Raw genomic sequence first — 15,890 nt, 5'->3', positions numbered from 1 at the left:
TATTGTGGCCACTGCCTCCCAGGCGGGGTTGGTGACCTCGCTGGCTGGGCGTCTGGCCGATCGTGGGTAGAGGATGTCACACCTCTGCTTGGTGAAGGCTCCCCTGTGAAACTTCCAGACAGTCGTCCCCCACTCCCCCGACTGGACTTCAGAGAAGTGCTGGGGAGGCGATTAAAAGGAGCCCCATTGGTTACAGAGATTTCCCTGGGGCGGAGAGAAGCTGCCACAAATACGGCGTGAATCATGTGGGAATAAATTCTGTTTAAGGTGCTGAATATCCGGTGAGTTTTCCCGGTGCTGGTGGGATTCTTGTCGGGAGCGACACTTTGAAAAAATATGGGAAAATTTCACCTAAGGAACTTAATTGCAGGATCACTCTCAGACTGAATTCAGCCACTACTTTAAAATGGTACATAGTTTCATAAGTTTCACAGTTATAACAAGAACTCCCCGTATCGGCAAGCCATGCTGCAATTCCATCTTCCTGCCAGTGAAGGTTCGACTGCACTTTCACCACGGTGTCATTTCCCAGTGACATGGACAGTTCCCATTGGAAATAAGGCCATAAGATGTGGGAGCAGAATAGGCCATTCAGCCCATCGAGTCTGCTCCGCCATTCAATGAGATCGCGACTGATCTGATGTGACAATCCTCACCTTCACTTTCCCGTCTTATCCCCATAACCCTCGATTCCCTCACTGATTAAAAATCTATCTGAGCTTTGAACATACTTAACAACCTCGCGGCATCTACCTTATGTTGACCTGGTGTTTGCGCAGATGTAAAGTTTTTAGTAAATCGATGTTGCCAAGAAGGCGTTACTGTAGGAAATAACACTGATAGTCTCACTTTACCAATAAACTCGATGACAAAAAATCTGACCCTGAGCTGGCACATTCCCACATGGCAATGTTGTTTGTGTTCAGCAGTAAGAACGATTGCTGTGAATGATCAGACATCAGAGCAGCAAAGTCTACCCAGGTCCTGCTCTCGTTTAACATCCACTGATTCAGTCTGAATAGGCTAACTTTTCTCCAATTCCCATTTGACGCCTGTTGTATTGTCCCACTGCCAACCTGGTTAAGATAAGTTTAATCAATACAGAGCAGAAATCAGACTGGCTCCTTCCTGCTCTGTAGAAAGCAGCGCATAAGCAATTGGTGAATGGAATCAGTGAGTCATTAGGAAGCTTGAGTGTTAGACGACTAACAACTGTTGCATTCAGAAGGTGAAACAAAGTTCTGGATTGTACGTTGGTTTTGATAAACTTAAATTTAAATTTGTGCATTTGAAATACTGCATCAGAAACGGTAATTGCAGCTGGTGTAGTGATTGGAATTGTGTGCTGGGATTAGCTTCATGTTGAGCCTGGGTTAGGATTCGAGTTGTGACTAAAGTGACTGTACTTGTAATGAGAAAATTAATATTCTTTGGCCCAGAACCAAATTTCAAAGCACAAAAATAGCTAGCTGGAAAATCTGTTTTTCCAAGCTGGAAATATCAAACAAACCTCCTCTGGCACCTTGGGGCACAAGTTATGTTCAGGGTGGAGCCTGCAAAGTGCTTCATAAGATGAAATCAGTGCGTGTGCCAACAAAATGAAATGTGGCAGTGACAGAAAGAGAGTGTGTCTTATTAATATCTATCACTGGAATTAAGCAGAGTTTAAAAAAATTAAACCTCTGTAACATTATCTTACAATTTCTTTTAAGATTCTTCATTAATTGGCTACTTCCCCTCTATCAAAGTCTGAGCAATCCCTTTATAATGTTTCAGGGTTAGACATAAGACTTTAGGGCATAAATAAATGAGCTGCTTAAAGAACGTGGAATTGTGTAACAGGCCCATTGACCCATCTGTACGGGTTGTCTTTTCTCCTGTGGTGGACTTTCCTAGCGCTTCGATGGGTGAGTGCTCGGCAATTTAAAAAAAAAACTGGTTTACCCTTTAGGTTGCTGCTTCATGTGTGACAGTAGGCCAAATATTGATTTGCATAACTGATTGCAAATATATAGAAACATACAGAGAAAATAGAAGCAGGAGGCCATTCGGCCCTTCGAGCCTGTTCCACCATTCATTATGATCACGGTTGATCATCACGTTCAATACCCTGATCCCGCCCTCCCTCCAAATCCCTTTATACCTTTAGCCCCAAGAGATATACCTAATTCCTTCTTGAAATCCCTTGAAGGCTTTGGAGATTTATCCACCTTCAATCCATTAATTTACACAAAACTATTCCCCTACTAATACTGATTTCCTTCAGCTCCTGATTAAAACTTGTATTTCTCAGAACTTCCGGCACATTATTCATGTCTTCCTTTGTGAAGACAGGAGCAAAGTAGAAATTTAGTTCCTTGGCTCTTCCTTTGTTCCCCGTTATGAATTCCCCTGTTTCTGAGTGGAAGGGGCCTGCATTCATTTTTGTCAAGCTTTTTCTCTTTACAAATCTATAGAAACTTTTACAGTCAGTTTTGATGTTCCCCGCTAGTTTACTTTCAAATTGTATTGTCTCCTTCTTCATCAATCCCTTCGTCCGCCTTTGCTGAACTTTAAACTGTTCCCAATCCTCAGGTCTATTGCTTTTTGTTGCTAATTTGTATGCCTCCTTGAATCTAATACTATCTCTAATTTCCCTTGTAAGCCATGGTTTGGCCACAGCTCCCTTTCTACTCTTGCGCCAAATAAGAATAAACAACTTTTGGAGTTCACTTCTTTGTTCTTTGAAATGCTGCTTATGAAGTCAGGATTGGGGAGTGGATGGTGACATTGACTTTATGCTGGGCTCACTTTTCCTTGACTCTGTTCTCTTCAAATGTTGAAGTTGCTGGATGACAGAGACTTCTCCGTTGGGATCTGTCCAGTGTTGATTTTCTGATGTATCGGGATGCAGTTTGCAAGCTCTGAGGTTGGCATCCAGATTGTCTTTATATCTGAGTTTTGGATGTCCTGCGGTGCCAGCTGGGTGTAGGGTCTGCGGGAATCCTCCATGGCAGCACAGTAGCACAGTGGTTAGCACAATTGCTTCACAGCCCCCGGGTCCCAGGTTCGATTCCCGGCTTGGGTCACTGTCTGTGCGGAGTCTGCACATCCTCCCCGTGTCTGCGTGGGTTTCCTCCGGGTGCTCCGGTTTCCTCCCACAGTCCAAAAATGTGCAGGTTAGGTGCGTTGGCCATGATAAATTGCCCATAGTGTCCAAAATTGCCCTTAGTCTTGGGTGGGGTTACTGGGTTATGGGGATAGGGTGGGGGTGTGGGCTTGGGAAGTGTGCTCTTTCCAAGGGCCGGTGCAGACTCGATGGGCCGAATGGCCTCCTTCTGCACTGTAGATTCTATGTGACTGACCCAGTGAAGCTGAGCCCCTTATACCAGCTATGCAGCACTTTGCAAGAATCCACGGGCTGAATCCTCTTATCTGCTCCTCTCCTCTAAAGTGGAATCACTCCTGGTCTCTGCTGGTCCTAGGAGTGACCCCAGGAGCGATTCCCTCTCCTTTTCCATGCAAATTTATGCATGGAGCGAGCTCGCGGGATTCTGTTGGAATCTGGTATTGGGCGCCATTTTGAGCGGGTGGCCTGATACCAAGGTCCGGCAGCGGCCCCCCCCCCCCGTCCGCCAATCCCCCACACACAATGCAAATCCTGCCCCTCCCCATCACTACCACAGGAATTAGGGTCACTATCCGTGCACACATTCATGGGGGTGACCTGACCTCCCCCACGCCAAGCTAAGTGCTTCCTGCTGTGAGAAAGAAGAAGTCAAAGCACTGAGCTGCTTTTGATGCAGCAAGGAGCTGTCAATCATAGCAAGAGTGGTGAGCGTCAAAGCAGGGTAATGGAGATGCATTCAAGTGTGAAGGGAAAGATTGATGAACACTCCACCAAGAAGCTGTCCCTGAAGTAATAAAACTGTCAATCACCGGCTAATACTGTATTGCTGTGTGAAATTGAATGGAAGATTTGCAGTCCAACGGCTGTAAAGGGATCTCAAGCCCTTTGGAGTGTCCTAGGTCCAGGAAGCCTCTGTCACTTGTAACAACTGCTGCTTTAAACACGTTTAAATCACGCTAAGCATTTAAACACAGGTAGCAGATGTTAGGAAAGGGTAAGTGATTTCCAACCTACTGCCTGGACTGCTCTTCAGTTTGCAGGCAGCAGTCGCTGATGGGGGTCTGTTGTGGGGGTGTCTGATGGGGGTCTGTTGTGGGGGTCAGCTTTGTTGGGGGTCTGATGGGGGGCTGTTGTGGGGGTCAGCTTTGTTGGGGGTCTGATGGGGGGCTGTTGTGGGGGTCAGCTTTGTTGGGGGTCTGATGGGGGGCTGTTGTGGGGGTCAGCTTTGTTGGGGGTCTGCTGGGGGTGTCTGATGGGGGGCTGTGGAGAGCAGTTGGTTTGGTGGCAGGATTTGCATTGTAGGGGGGAGGGGGCCTACTGATGGACATTGGAGGGCTCCTCGGTTAGGCCGTGATCCCCTTGACCCACTGCAGGGTCCACCATACTTGAAAATACCTGCAGCGAACCACGCCCATGTGAATCCAGCTGAGAGGCCTGGAGTATCACAGAGGCCTGGAGTATCACAGAGGCCTGGAGTAAAGCAGGGGCCTGGAGAATCACAGAGGCCTGGAGTATCACAGAGGCCTGGAGTATCACAGAGGCCTGGAGTATCACAGAGGCCTGGAGTAAAGCAGGGACCTGGAGTATCACAGAGGCCTGGAGTATCACAGGGGCCTGGAGTATCACATAGGCCTGGAGTAAAGCAGGGGCCTGGAGTAAAGCAGGGGCCTGGAGTATCGCAGAGGCCTAGAGTATCACTGGGGCCTGGAGAATCACAGAGGCCTGGAGTAAAGCAGGGGCCTGGAGTATCACAGAGTCCTGGAGTATCACAGAGGCCTGAAGTATCACAGAGGCCTGGAGTAAAGCAGGGGCCTGGAGTATCACAGGGGCCAGGAGAATCACAGAGGCCTGGAGTAAAGCAGGGGCCTGGAGTATCACAGAGGCCTGGAGTATCACAGAGGCTTGGAGTATCACAGGGGCCTGGAGTATCACAGGGGCCTGGAGTAAAGCAGGGGCCTGGAGTATCACAGGGGCCTGGAGTAAAGCAGGGGCTGGAGTATCACAGAGGCCTGGAGTATCACAGGGGTCTGGAGAATCACAGAGGCCTGGAGTATCACAGGGGCCTGGAGTAAAGCAGGGGGCTGGAGTATCACAGAGGCCTGGAGTATCACAGGGGCCTGGAGTAAAGCAGGGGCCTGGAGTATCACAGGGGCCTGGAGTAAAGCAGGGGCCTGGAGTAAAGCAGGGGCCTGGAGAATCACAGAGGCCTGGAGTATCACAGAGGCCTGGGGTATCACAGAGGCCTGGTGTATCACAGAGGCCTGGGATATCACAGAGACCTGGGGTATCACAGGGGCCTGGGGTATCACAGGGGCCTGGGGTATCACAGAGGCCTGGAGTATCACAGAGGCCTGGAGTATCACAGGGGCCTGGGGTATCACAGAGGCCTGCGGTATCACAGGGGCCTGGGGTATCACAGAGGCCTGGAGTATCACAGGGGCCTGGAGTAAAGCAGGGGCCTGGAGTATCACAGGGGCCAGGAGAATCACAGAGGCCTGGAGTAAAGCAGGGGCCTGGAGTATGACAGAGGCCTGGGGTATCACAGAGGCCTGGAGTATCACAGAGGCCTGCGGTATCACAGAGGCCTGGAGTATCGCAGGGGCCTGGAGTATCACAGAGGCCTGGAGTATCACAGAGGCCTGCGGTATCGCAGAGGCCTGGAGTATTGCAGAGGCCTGGAGTATCACAGAGGCCTGGAGTATCACAGGGGCCTGGGGTATCACAGGGGCTGGAGAATCACAGAGGCCTGGGGTATCACAGGGGCCTGGAGTATGACAGAGGCCTGGGATATCACAGGGGCCTGGAGTATCACAGAGGCCTGGGGTATCACAGAGGCCTGGGGTATCACAGGGGCCTGGAGTATCACAGAGGCCTGGAGTATCACAGGGGCCTGGGGTATCACAGAGGCCTGGGGTATCACAGGGACCTGGGGTATCACAGAGGCCTGGAGTATCACAGAGGCCTGGGGTATCACAGAGGCCTGGAGAATCACAGAGGCCTGGAGTATCACAGGGGCCAGGAGTATCACAGGGGCTGGAGTATCACAGGGGCTGGAGTATCACAGGGGCCAGGAGTATCACAGGGGCTGGAGTATCACAGGGGCCAGGAGTATCACAGGGGCTGGAGTATCACAGAGGCCTGGGGTATCACAGAGGCCTGGGGTATCACCGAGGCCTGGGGTATCACAGGGACCTGGGGTATCACAGAGGCCTGGGGTATCACAGAGGCCTGGGGTATCACAGAGGCATGGGGTATCACAGGGGCCTGGGGTATCACAGAGGCCTGGAGTATCACAGGGGCTGGAGTATCACAGAGGCCTGGAGTATCACAGAGGCCTGGGGTATCACAGGGGCCTGGAGTATCACAGAGGCCTGGAGTATCACAGAGGCCTGGGGTATCACAGGGGCCTGGAGTATCACAGAGGCCTGGAGTATCACAGGGGCCTGGGGTATCACAGAGGCCTGGGGTATCACAGGGGCCTGGAGTATCACAGGGGCCTGGGGTATCACAGAGGCCTGGGGTATCACAGGGGCCTGGAGTATCACAGGGGCCTGGGGTATCACAGGGGCTGGAGTATCACAGGGGCCTGGAGTATCACAGAGGCCTGGGGTATCACAGGGGCTGGAGTATCACAGGGGCCTGGAGTATCACAGAGGCCTGGGGTATCACAGGGGCTGGAGAATCAGGCCTCCAGCTGGTTAATTGGATGCAAATGGGTGTAAATGGCCTATTTGCATCTTCCCGTCAGCACACATGTAGCTGACTACTACCCCCGGCGGGGGACCAGATTATCGGAACGGAGCCAATCCTGTTTTTAACCCTACGCAGTATTCCCTGCAGGATTGGGACCCTGCTTCCGGCATGGGGCAGTGGGTCATCCATTACCATGTGTCTTTTATCCAGCTCGATCCTCACATCCTTCACTTTTAAAATGACTTCTGGGCTTTGCTTGAATTTCAGGTCATGTCATTGATGTTTAATGATAGATTGTTCCAATTGGTAAAGTATTCCCGTGGGGGCGGCATTCCGTACTTGCCAACATTGCATTGGCCGAAGGGAGGGGCAGCAATACGGACCCTCACTGGGAATTGTCAATAAGCAGTGAGGGATAATGACATCACTGACATCATTTGGAGCACGTCAGACATTTTGATTTAAGCTCCAAGTTGGTCAGAAACTGGGACATCTGCAGTATATGATCAATACGATGTTTCAGCATGGTCAACCTGGTGAATCTACAGTAGAGTGCTGTGATTTGAATGTGAGAAGATGCGAGTGGACTGTGATCGATTCCGTGTGTGTGAGTGTTGTCGGCTGTGCGGTCAGTGGAATCTGTGAAGTCCGGTTGAAGATCCAAACTGTACCTTTCCCTCATTTCCCCAGAGCAGCAGAGGCAGTTCCCATCTCAGCGAATGTACAACGGCCCATTTTACTTCTGCTTGGCTGATGCTAAAATGTCATTAAGGATTTAAAAAGTTGGGGAGAAATTGCAAACCAGATTAAAGAGCAAATTTTAAAAACCAACTTGATGTGCCTTGTGAGGAGAGTTCCTGTAAAGGTTAACAAAAGATGATAAAAGAACCTTTATGTCTCGGTTTGTTTTGTCTCTGAGAGATACCATCTCTTCAAACATCAGAGGTAAGGATGAGCTGCCGAGATCTGCTTCGAGGACCCCACCCCAGCTCGCTCCATATTCACACGGTAAATTATTCATTCTGCTGGTATCTAGGACATGGCGGAGCGCTGGAAGTCCCAGTAATGGATGGATTGTGATGTGTCTGTAACCAGCTCCTGTAATCATGACAGTAACTATAATATTCCCCTCATTCCTCCGCCAAATAGACATTTCTCTGTGTGGCTCAGCGTCCACTGTTTCTGCACAATCACCAATTCAGCCCAACCTTCTCGCCCCTTGCAATGTTTGAGTTTGAAAACCAACTTGATGAAGACCACAGATTTATTCTGCAGCATCGGGAGAAGACTCTCCCCATCTCTCCCATCACAGACTCTCACTCCTGCCTTACTCTACTGTGTATCTTGAGGAGAATCTAAGCAGAAGCATTTTTGGAATTTAAGAGAACAGAGAGAGGGTATTTCAGCACACTCACTGAGCCCTGTTCCCAATGATCAGCAGCTTTGTGGTGGCTGATCTTTTGTTCATAGAACTCAGCACATGAAACCACTTTCTGTTGTGGGCAGTTTAATGCTGAAGTGAAAGCAGATCCCTCGATCCACACGTTAAATAATCTGCAATTTGTATTGAATAATCTTCATTTGTTGTAGTAACCGTTTCACAAACTTAAATTTAAACATTGTCACAATCGCACCACCTTATTCACTGTTACGTATTTATTTTTCCATGGGATGTAGACATTGATGTTCAGATCAGCATTTGTATTGTCCCGAATTGTCCTTGAGAAGGTGGGGAGGAGCTTCCTTCCTGATGCTGCAGTCTGTGTGGTGTAGGTACACCCACTCAGCTGTTAGGGAGTTCCAGGACCCAGCAACAGTGAAGGAGTAGCGATATATTGCCAAGTGAGGATGGTGGGTGGCTTGCAGGGCAATGGCCAGAGGGTGGTGTTCCCATGCACCTGCTGCCCTTGACCTTCTAGGTGGTAGAGGTGATATGTTGGTCTGGATTACGCCCAGTGAGGGTGAGGACGTCTCGGTGAAAATTTTGTTGAATCATGCGAGACGTTTCAAATCCAAGTTGGGTTCGACGAGGTGGCTGAATCATACCCATAGAATCATAGAGGTCTGCAGCACAGAAAAAGCCCCTCGGAACATCGCCTCTGCACTGGTCAAAAACAACCGCCTAAATTCTAATCCCATTTCCTAGCACTTGGCCCACAGCTTTGTGTGCCTTGGCATCGCAAGTGTGCATCTAAATACTTAAATACTCAGCCTAAGTACATTGCCAAGCTTAAAATCAATATTCCAATAAAATGTAACTTTACTCCGACATTTTGATCACTTCAGAGGACAAACCCTCCTCTCTTTGTCCAGACCTAGTCCTTTATGTCCATGTGCTAACTTTGATCTTTTTAGCATTCAGGAATCCTTAACCAGAGTGGTTTATTTTGTAGCTTTCTACCTCCTACAGTTTTGATTTCCCTGATTGCATATCGCCCAAAAGATTATGCTTTTCCAAACTTTCCCAATATATTGGGTTATGCCACCTCAATCTACATCCACTCTGTCTTTCTATACAATCTGTATCCTGAATATTGTTGTTTCCATCTTCAAGGTTTAATCATGTTGCTGATATTCCCTCGACATTTGGATTCCCTGCTGCACCCCAGTCTGCTATCGTATTTTGAATTCATCTCCCGTTCATCTATACTCCTCTTATTTCCTTCCCCTTGTGTGTTCCCAGTATCAGCCCATCCCAGTTATTCTCTGGGTATCTCTGACTGTTTACATCAACCTGTTGACTGCCTCCAGGACCCTGTCCCCCCCTCCCCTCTACCTCTGAAAACCAATCTCTGTTGCTGCCTCAATATTCCCACAGTAACCCTCAATCCTGTTCCTTGCCAGAGATTTTGGCAGCTTTTTTTTTAACAAACATGGAAGCATTGAGTATGTTTTCTGGGACTCAATTTCTCATATCTACACATGTATATGTCTATATTTGTGATCAAAGGAATGGACTTTTATCATCGTGTTTTGAGGCTTTTGACACTTAACCCAAGTTACAGTTTGTTGCAACCACATAAACTACTCCTCAACCTTACTCAGTCTATTCTTCTCCTCATCAATGTTAATAATAATAATCACTTATTGTCACGAGTAGGCTTCAATTAAGTTACTGTGAAAAGCCCCTAGTCGCCACATTCCAGCGCCTGTTCGGGGAGGCTGGTACGGGAATTGAACCCACGCTGCTGGCCTTGTTCTGCATTACAAGCCAGCTGTTTAGCCCACTGTGCTAAACCAGCCCCTCAATGTTGTGAGTTATTTGTTAAAATCTGAAATGCTAACTCTGAGAACCATTCTTATTGCATTCCTCCTCAAGGAGCCCTTGACCGCAAAGCGATCCGATAGGTTAGAACAACTTGTTTTTACTTATCATCAGCTTCTAATCAAATGCCCTTGATATTTAGTGAAACTTTATTAACCTTGGGCTAACAGTTTTTTTCCCAAGGAATGTTCTTGTTTTTGAAGGTGAGAGTTGTTAGTTTGTGTCACCTGATCTCAGTCAGATGCAGATTGAAGCTTTCTTTACACAACTCCACCTCTCCGCCTTCCACACCCACTGTATCAGTAAATCACTCCTATCTGCCTCACCCAATACCTGTGACTGCTGAGTGAGATTGCCAATTGATGGTAACTTGAGGCACTATGGATTCATCCTATTTCATACAGTATCTGTGCATCTACTAGAGAGAGGAGCCAACATTGTTTTCAAATCCATGTCTGAGAAGCAAATGACAGAAAAAATAATTTGCGATTGTATCGTGTAATTCACGTCCCACAAAAAGGTAGCATGTTTATTCCTCAGCAGCAATTTCTGTGGAAATTCTCTTGATCTCTCACTGTAACATCTCTGTTAAAATCAAGAACCCTCAGAAACTCTCACTATGTCACCAAGTTTTCCATTGATACTTTTACATTAACTCTAAATTTTTTATTAAATGGTCAGTGATCACATCCTGGTCCTTTTGCACATTTGCGAGCTAATATGCCTGCATGTTTCAGTTTGACAATGAGTGCTCCTAGATAGTCTTGGCAGTTGAGTGAAGAGTAAATTGCACAGATGTCTTAGGAGGAGGTCAGTTGGTTGATAATGCACAACAGGTTTGTTTCAAACACTAGCTTTCGGAGCACTGCTCCTTCCTCAGGTGAATGAAGAGGTATGTTCCAGAAACATATATATAGACAAAGTCAGAGATGCCAGACAATGCTTAGAATGCGAGCATTTGCAGGTAATTAAATCTTTACAGATTCAGAGATAGGGGTAACCCCAGGTTAAAGAGGTGTGAATTGTCTCAAGCCAGGATAGTTGGTAGGATTTTGCAAACACGGGCCAGATGGTGTGTGTGTGTGGGGGGGGGGGGGGGGGGGGGGGGTTGAATGTAATGCAACATGAATCCAAGGTTCCGGTTCAGGCCGTACTCATGTATGCGGAATTTGGCTATAAATGTTTGCTCGGCGATTTTGCGTTGTCGTACGTCCAGAAGGCCGCCTTGGAGAATGCGAATGCTCGCATTCAAAGCATTGTCTTGCATTTTTGACTTTGTCTGTATATATGTTTCTGGAACAAACCTCTTCATTCACCTGAGGAAGGAGCAGTGCTCCGAAAGCTCGTGTTTGAAACAAACCTGTTGGACTTTAACCTGGTGTTGTAAGACTTCTTACTGTGCTCACCCCAGTCCAACGCCGGCATCTCCACATCATGGTTGATAATGTGGAAGACATTGCACTCCTTCAAGTCTGGTAACTTGCGCTTCCTTATTTGAATCATTCAACGATTGGCTGCTATCCCTTCAACTGTCTGGGCCCAAAGTTCTGAAATTGCCTCCCTAAACCTGGCGGTTTCTCGACCATCGACCTTACCAGGTTTTTCCTTAGGGCCTGCCTCTTTGGTCACCTGTCCGAATAGCTTTTTGGCTTGGTGCAGAGTTCTGTTTGATTACACTCGCATGAAGCACCTTGGGATGTTTTACCATGTTAAAGATGCTTTATAAATGCAAGTTGTTGTTGTCAGAGATCATTGATGCCAGTTTTATTATTGGGCAATGATCTGGTGATAAAGGAAATTGGATTTAGTTATGGATTATCAAATGATGAACCAAATATATTGGTGCCATTTATGCAATACAATCTGGCTTGGTGAAATGATTGTGTTGAAGTTTTTCACTCTTTTGCTTGATTGAGTTTGTTACCTGTGGAGGAATCAAAGAGTTATATCTGTACTTATTTACCCTCCACTTAACAAAGCAAATAAATCGGAAGAGTCCACAATGGTGATAGGTACAACCCATGGTGCACAGAGTGAACCACATAGCGAGATAACTTTTTCTCATTCCTTCACCTTTGCTTTATGTTCAGCCGGCTCAGGAATTCTGGTGATACAAGATCTAAAGCGGAAAAAAAGAAAATACATAGGTGTTTTGTAAACTTGATAAAATTATTAGTGAAACCAAACTTGAAATAGTGTGTAAAATTCTGCTGATCATAGTACAAAAATGCTACTGCTGCTATTGAAAGGTTAAAGTCCAACAGGTTTGTTTCAAACACGAGCTTTCGGAGCCGTGCTCCGAAAGCTCGTGTTTGAAACAAACCTGTTGGACTTTAACCTGGTGTTGTAAGACTTCTTACTGTGCTCACCCCAGTCCAACGCCGGCATCTCCACATCATTGAAAGGTTATGGGAGAGAGCAGCCAGAATGATTGAGGAGATGGAGGTATTGGATCATTAACATGCAAATTGGGCACAGAGCTGATGTGATTGCTGCTTTTAGGGTTCTAAAGGATTGGGAGAATGGAGAAGATGACAAAATCCATCACCTTGTCCCAGAACAGCAGAACTATAGGAAGATTGAGGCCTGAAGGGAGGAAATTAAAACTTGCAGAAGCAGGATTTCAATTAACATGTACTCAATCTAGGGAGATGGTGGAAGCTCTTAGTGTTGTTTCATTCAAATGCAACTCAAATAGAACATACAATGCAGATGGAGGCCATTCAGCCCATCGAGTCTGCACCGACCCACATTTAGCCCTCACTTCCACCCTATCCCCGTAACCCAAAAACACCTCCTAACCTTTTTGGACACTAAGGGCAATTTATCACGGCCAATCCACCTAACCTGCACATCTTTGGACTGTGGGAGGAAACCGGAGCACCCGGAGGAAACCCACGCAGACAGGGCGAGAACGTGCAAACTCCACACAGACAGTGACCCAGCGGGGAATCGAACCTGGGACCCTGGCGCTGAGAAGCCACAGTGCTATCCACTTGTGCTACCGTGCTGCCCAAAACATCATCAAAAATAAATAAATGTCATTTTGTGTTGTAGTATATGAGCAATTGGAGTGAGTGGAGTGTGTTTTGGAGGGACAGGTAACTCTGATTTACGAAGCCCTCGACCACTGGGGATTTCCCTCACCCATTTGTAAAGTAATTGATAGAGATTGATCACTGTGATTGATCAATAACTCCATTATCATTGTATCATGAGGTTAACACCATGGGACAAGGTGAACTGGATAAACCTTCATCTATTCTCACTCAGTCATTTCAATCAATGAAAAGAAACAAAAATGAATGTTGCCTAAGAGTGTTTTAAATTGCACAGACGTGTCTTCCTGAACAAACTAGATTATTTTGCCCTGTTAGATTGAATAAGGATAACTTTCTGCATCACAGATGTTCCTCTGAATGTTGCTAAACTATTTGAAAGGTGATAGCACTGCATCACAAATCAGCCGATGAATTCTGATAGAGATAGGTGCATCTACCATAAATGTGGTTGTGAGTGTGCATCTCATTCATTAGAATCAATGGTTGCTGCAAAGTGGTAGTACGCAGAAAATAAAACTAATCTGATTAGTTTTTTTGCTGAGTAGCTGCTCTCTCCATCAATGGGATTTCTATCGATTTCCAAAACTGTTCACTGAGCATTTATGCAAAGGACCTTTTTGGGCTTTGAATGGCACCATTGTTTATATTGTGGCATTAAATGTCATCTGTAAGGATTTACTGTTATGTTAGCTGTATCTGTATCTTTGTGATGCCTTCCAGCACTGTAACGATCTCATCGTTGAACCCTGCCATTTCACACACCTCCCCTGGAGAAGTTAACTCCTTGCTGGGTACAGTTCTACAGGGACTTGACTCCATCCATACCTTCTCTCATTGGCCATTATTTATTTGTGAGCTATGACACAGAGCGTCTGCAGGCTGTTCAAACACATCCTAGTTTGATTACTCGGCCAGTCCATCACACAAACCTGCCTCCCATCCATTGACTCCATCTACACCTCCCGCTGCCTGGGGAAAGCGGGCAGCATAATCAAAGATCCCTCCCACCCGGCTTACTCACTCTTCCAACGTCTTCCATCGGGCAGGAGATACAAAAGTCTGAGAACACGCACGAACAGACTCAAAAACAGCTTCTTCCCCACTGTCACCAGACTCCTCAACGACCCTCTTATAGATTGATGACCTCATTAACACTATACCCCTGTATGCTTCACCCGATGCCGGTGTTAATGTAGTCACATTATGTACCTTGTGTTGTCCTATTATGTATTTTCTTTTATTTTCCTTTCCCCTTAATGATCTGTTGAGCTGCTCGCAGAAAAATACTTTACACTGTACCTCAGTACATGTGACAGTAAACAAATCCAATCCAATCAGGAATGGGACATGATAACTAACTGATGACTAAAATCAGCTCATTTTAGATAGCGCAGGGATATAATTCGGGATCATCCTGGTCTTTCTGGCTGACCAACTATCTGTGTGGATCCACCGATTTTCTGGGAACGAGGAAGATGTGTAAAATCACGGTTGCAATCATGTAGTCATGGCATATATATATCTGACTCACAGTAATACTCACAGATGCTTAGTCTCTCAGGGGAATGTGGAGTTGGATTGAAGATCAACCCCATGATCAGAATGAACGCTGAAGCCGGTTGGTTTGGGCTGAATAGTTTTCTCCGGCCTCTTGTGTTCAGACAAAGGCGAGACATTGTGCGCGATCCAATGGCCACGCTGCGTCTGAAAGCCATCTCGCCGCGGCGCAGCGTGGCCGATAAAAGCCGGGAGATACTGCTCCCGGGATCTACCCTTGTTCGGAACACCTCCCGAGATCACCTGAGCCCTAATGGCTGCGTGTGGGATACTTTGCCAGGGCGCCATTTATAATGATCTTTGTTGTCATAAGTCGGCTTACATTAACACTGCAATGAAGTTACTGTGAAAATCCCCTAGTCGCCACATTCCGGCGCCTGTTCGGGTACACAGAGGGAGAATTCAGAATGTCCAATTCGCCTTACAGCACGTCTTTCGGGACTTGTGGGAGGAAACCGGAGCACCCGGTGGAAACCCACGCAGACATGGGGAGAACGTGCAGACTCTGCACAGTGACCCAAGCTGGGAATTAAACCTGGAACCCTGACGCTGTGAAGTAACAGTGCTAACCACTGTGCTACCGTTCCGCCCATAATGGTTTCCACAAATGTGGCATCGAGGGCAGTCTCCCATGCCATTAGACATGGATTGGGTGGCACTCTGGCACTGCCAGCCTGGCACCCTGGCAACGAGAAATATCCCGTTAAACATGCCCAAAAGTGGACATAGATTTTTTTCTAGGTGAATCAAGGGTTCTGGGGAGAAGGCAGGAGAATGGTGATGAGAAAATATCAGCCATGATTAAATGGTGGAGCAGACTCCATGGGCAAGGCCAGGTTGGCTGCCGCAAGGTGATTGAGTGCCAGGTTCACACTGCCAGTTAACGGAACCGGGGGTAGAGGTCAGGGGTTCCCGAGGACCTTCCCGAGATTGGGGGGAGGAGGGGCGGTCAGAAAGCGGGGCAGGGGGGTGCTGAAATACTGCAAGATGAGGGCAGATCGGGGCGGGCAGACACAGTGGCACCCTGGTCTGCCAGGAACCTTTCCTACTGGGATCGCCAGAAGGAAATGACTCAATTACGGCCTCGGTGGAGAGAAGCTCCCAACATCAAACAACACGGCAGAGTGCCGTTGAAAGGCAGCCACCAAAAAATATCCCGTTAAACGCGCCCAAAAGCGAACATAGCTTTTTTTCTAGGTGAATT

General features: G+C 47.3%; 1 protein-coding gene across 3 annotated transcripts in view; it reads left to right on the top strand.

Annotated features, from left to right (window-relative positions):
• Positions 1 to 15,890, top strand: part of bbs9 (Bardet-Biedl syndrome 9) — a 537,991-nt gene that overhangs the window by 508,199 nt on the left and 13,902 nt on the right. The window lies entirely within an intron of this gene.

This window comes from Scyliorhinus canicula, chromosome 10 (assembly GCF_902713615.1).
Source record: "Scyliorhinus canicula chromosome 10, sScyCan1.1, whole genome shotgun sequence".
NCBI classification, from domain to species: domain Eukaryota; kingdom Metazoa; phylum Chordata; class Chondrichthyes; order Carcharhiniformes; family Scyliorhinidae; genus Scyliorhinus; species Scyliorhinus canicula.
This window is presented reverse-complemented; position numbering and strand designations above follow the sequence as displayed.